Source organism: Schistocerca piceifrons, chromosome 1 (assembly GCF_021461385.2).
Source record: "Schistocerca piceifrons isolate TAMUIC-IGC-003096 chromosome 1, iqSchPice1.1, whole genome shotgun sequence".
NCBI lineage: Eukaryota > Metazoa > Arthropoda > Insecta > Orthoptera > Acrididae > Schistocerca > Schistocerca piceifrons.
Genome location: NC_060138.1, coordinates 416763136 through 416768287, shown reverse-complemented (window position 1 = coordinate 416768287; position 5152 = coordinate 416763136). Strand labels below are relative to the sequence as shown.

The following is a 5152-nucleotide window of genomic DNA, read 5'->3' as shown; positions in this document are numbered from 1 at the left end:
AGCCCATGTACGTGCAAGTGAAACGTGATTTCACTATCATCACCTTACGAGACAGCAATGTTACCGTTGTCCCAATGCAGCCCTATAGGATCCTTCCTTTAACACAGCATTTGTGAAGCGTTTATAAACAATGAAAGTTATGTCACACTCACAACCACATTCACAACTTTCAGTACGGAGTTTCCTTCGAATGTTCGTAAATGCAAATATGTATTCCATACCGAGCTGTCAATATCTGAAAGCATGGCTGTCTTTGATATGAACAGTAGGTGCCTTGAATGAACACTCTAGTGGAGCGGCAGCATGGTCTTGTGAGAGCGTTAAGTGTGACTGGACAAAGCAGGAGTCTAGTTAGATGCTAGGGCTTGGCACAGGCAGGTATGTTAAGGCGCTTTGTACACTGCCGGAAAAAATTAGCACACCCTTTTACAGGTTTCCAGATCACTCAAGATTTATTGTTGCAACAGTGCACATAGAGTAAATGAAATGATTACATATACAGATCAATAACACATACAGTTCTGAGATACGAGGTATCGAACCATGCCGAAACACCCATATTAGTACATAGTGTAGTCTCCACGGCCAACGGCCTTACCGCAGTGGTAACACCGGTACCCATCATATCACCAAAGTTAAGTGCTGTCGGTCTTGGCTAGGATTTGGATGGGTCACCGTCCGGATCTGCCGAGTGCTGTTGACAAGCGGGATGCAGTCAGCCCTTGTGAGGCCAGCTGAGAAGCTACTTGACTGAGAAGTAGCGGCACCTGTCATGAAAACTGACAGTGGGCAGGAGAGTGTGTTATTCACATGCCCCTCCGTATCTGCATCTGGTGATGCCTAAGGGGTAAGGGTGAGACGGCGGCCGGTCGGTACCGTTGAGCCTTCATGGCCTGTTCGGACTCTTTTTTTTAGCCTAAAGGTGCGGCAGTGCAGGCGCTGACTCTGGTATCCAGTCGAGCGTACAGATGGCCAACACTGTCCTGGGATATGTTACCCCACACCTGCTCGACTTGTTCACGTAGTTCTGCAAGAGTTGTTGGCTGAAAAGTCACAAGAGTAACTTCTCGTTCCATTGTATCCCACATAAACTCGGCTGGAGACAAGAAAGAGGATCGGGCTGGCCAGGGAAGTTGCTGCACATCATGCATAGGGCGTTGAGTTTCACTGGCACTGTGTGTGTGTGTGTGTGTGTGTGTGTGTGTGTGTGTGTTTGGGAGGGAGCATTATCCTGTTGGAACAGCACATCGCCTCCCCGTTGCAAGAAAGGCAAAAAAAAAAAACGTTTAACAGGTACCGAGAGCTGGTTAGCGTCCCCTGCAGAGACACCAAAGGTGAACGAGGGATGGGGCCAGTGTGTCTTGAGCGAATGCACTCTATGAGACAGCGCCCACCACTTCAACGTCCTACGCGCAAACGACCATCACTTGCGTGCAAGCAGAATCTTCTTTCTTCGCAGAAGACCACAGCGCACCATTCCATCTTTCAAGTGATTGTCTGACGGCATCACCTCCCGTGCACGTTGATGCTGTGGCGTGGGTGGAAGACGGGCTAGAGTTGTGCGTGCCCATAGTCTCGCTGCTAATAGCTGGTTCACAACAGTTCGTGTTGACACGTCTGCGCTCACAAGCCCCTTATCTGTGCCGTGGTAACTGTACGAAACCTCGTACCTCCGGAGCCTCGTCTACGGATGTGAAAATGTTCACATGACCACTTATACCTGCATTGTTCCACAACTGACGCAGGACGTCCAACTAGTGTGGCAGTGCTTCCAAAGATTCATCCCGCCACTCAGACCACAATTTGACCCCTTTTAAATTCACTCAGTTGGATGCAGGGAACACGAGTGACTTCCGTGGCGTGCTTGCCTGCTTGCTTCATACGTTTTCACCAACTGAGCTGTCTGTCTATGAGCATTTCCTATTAAAGGCTAGACATAGAAGGTGTTCCGGTTGCTTACCACTACACTGTCTACTGGCAGATGAAACTAAAAGTATTTCAGTACATCTACCATCCTCTGCGTGGCACATGCCGTCACTGGATCAAAATCGGGGTCGTCTTTCCAGGCATTTTTTATCAGCAGTGTAGTTAAGTAAGATACGAGTATATCACTCGCAAACATCATGCTATAAATGTGTGCCTAATTTCTGGTTTGTTTTACAAGCCTTAGCATAGACATATTGACATTATTTTGAAAAAAATAGTGAATGCTTCCTGTATTGAGATGTTACATTCATGTCTTTGTAAGATGGGTGACTTTCGAAGCACAGTAGAGAATCGGGTCTGCGTCAATCCCCCTGAATATTAGGTCATTTGAACTCATCACATTCCCGTTTAATCAGCGTATTTCAATATTTGCAGTAGCACATAGATTGTCTTTTGTTCATTCACTTAATGAGTAGTGTTTACAAGCATTACGTTGTGTGCGTCACGGTGGCGTAACTGTACTTCAAGTGCAATATTACATATTTTTCTACTCAAAGTCTCTAAAATTATTTATAATCGCTTCACATTATTTAAAAGTTTGTTCTCCTGTCAGCTGAGCTGCAGTTGTAGTCGATATCTATCTATTCCATTTGATGTTCATTCTGTCTTAAGCAAACATTAACAATTTTCCTTGAAATGTGACAGACATTTTGCATGCCTTCTGCATCTAATTTTAGATTGCTTATGTAATTAGATGATGATAATAGTGGGGATTACATTGAGAATGTTTTATTGAAGATGAAAATTTTGGACGACAATGACTGGTAGTACGGTGCTCTATGTAGCTTCATTTCCCTTCTTTAACATGGTGATGGACTCACTGGTTTCTGAATGCTTTTGAGTGTGTGAGAAGAACAGAGAACACTGTAGAAAACGATAATGCTGGGAGTGGAGACCGGAGGCTCAGGAGGACTTTGTGGAACTGGGGGACTGCCGAGGCGGCCCAGGTGGTAGCGAACCGTTCTCCACTTTACAATCTTACTCAACCTATTGCAGTGGAGGATACATATAGGAGGCGCACGCTCCCCCGTTGCGGGGCCGCCCCGCCAGGCATCCCGCACGCTATTCGTTCGTTTCTTTCGTCAGTCGACTCGACTGAATCGAGTTATCGAGTAGTTGTACTTTCCTATGTAGCACGCGCGTTCGCGTCATCGTATTTTATACGTTTCTGTCTGGTCCTCATCATTTCATCATCATCATCTTCATTCCGTGACAGTGAGTAGATTATACGGTGTACAAAACTGAACTGTAATAAAATTGGGACGTTGTACAGGCGCTGATGATTGGGCGGTTGAGCGCCCCACAAACCAAACATCGTCATCATACCAACGAGAAAAGTCGCTGTCATTTTAGTGATCTCGATACGTATTTGCTTGTCTACCTGCATCTATTGCTGTAGTAGAAAGAAGTTTTACAACACTGCGGCGTACAAAGACAGGGCTGAGGTCGACAATGAAGGAGGAATGACTTAATGTCTTAGCTCTGTTGAATACTCACCCTGACATTGATTGTCCCATCGACAAAGTATTTAACCTATTTGCCAGTAAGAATAGGCGCATACAATTCATAATTTAAGGAAGAGAACTACAATTGTAACTTTTTATATAAGATGGCACTGTCTTGTATATGTATATAATCATTTTAAATAAAGCTTTCTTAAACTCTTCATGTGACTTGATTATTTTTTAATACGGTAGAAGCAACGGTAGCTCAAGATATCTTTAGCGCCCCTCCTTGAGGTTTTTCTGTATCCTCTACTGGCCTAGAGTTCACCAGGAAGCGGAGAGATGCCACGAGCAGTATGTGCGGGTCGCTTCCTCATGTTTCGTGGACTGCCTTTGTAGGCAGCCACTTCAGAAAACACGGGCTCCAGAAAATAATGTGCAGCCTCAAGTGAGCCGTCGTTCCTAATTCCAGAGAACTTCTTATGCGTAGGCTAGTGCCATTGGTGTGAAAACTCGCGATTGATACATTAGAACATGACGTTACGAGCACAAGGCTGGAACAGACGTTAGTGCGTTTTAAATTAGTTGCGATATACGATGGTTCAGTACGGACCGAGTGGAGGAAAGCGTAGTTGCCAGCGTGTGCTGAACGCGTCAGCATGCGACGATAACACCGGCCGTGCTCGGTGCGTAATCTGTCAGCCGCGTAAGCTGGCCGATCTGCAGTCTTTCTCAAACCATTTTGGAGAAACTGTACGGTAATAAACTGAGTCTCGCCCACCTTATAGCTTCATTCGTCAGCTTCATGATGAATTACTTATTATTTCTTTAATGGTCATATTGTATTTCGGTATTAGCTGAACTACTCCGAGAAATTCTTAAAGTTTATAATGAAAAATATGGATCGCTACGAATAGTTTGGTGTGTATTAGGTCATGTGTTGCTGAATATAAAATTTAGATAACATACTGAACTATTCAGTAAACCTCGAAGGATATCGCTATCTGTCTCCAAAGTCCAGAAAAAGGAATATGTATAAAGGTCTCTGTCCGAACGCAGAAGCCAGTGAAAAATTTTGGAAATTTGTGGTAAGATTTTATGAGACCAAACTGCTGGGGTCATCGGTCCCTAGACTTGCACGCTACTTAATCTAACTTAAGCTAAGGGCAACACGCACACCCATGCCGGAGGGAGGACTCGAACCTCCGACGGGGGCGAGCCGCGCGAAGCGTGACAAGGCGCCCTAGACCAGACAGTGCAAAAGCCAGATTGAAATATTCATAAATCCTTCGTATCTCATAAACGGTATGAGCTACCGAAACAAGATTTTGGCAAATGATAGCACTCAAAGACCAGAGTTTTTTGCCATATGGTTAATATGTCAAACTTCCATATCTACCGCAGTATTCAAACAACTGCAGATGTTTTTAACAGAAATAACGTAATTTTCAACGAACATCAGTAGTCTCTGAAACGAAAATTCCTGTAGGTTTCGCAGCATGCAAATGAAGAAGCTGCACATTCATTTTTATACTGGGAATGGGCTTTCTCATAACTAATGATATGTCTCGCCCTCAGTTGCTAGTTTAATAATACTATGTCTTAGAATTCTGTCACTATTTCAACTGCAGTAGAATGTCAGTGGCATCTGTACCCGTAAACTCTGCTGTGATTAGGCAACAGAAGCCTCTGTTAACAGAGCAACAAGAAAAGTGATGTAT

General features: G+C 44.5%; 1 pseudogene; it reads left to right on the top strand.

The window, feature by feature from the left end:
- Positions 1-584: 584 nt before the first annotated feature.
- LOC124723310 lies at positions 585-703 on the top strand (annotated as a pseudogene).
- The last annotated feature ends 4449 nt before the right edge of the window (positions 704-5152 follow it).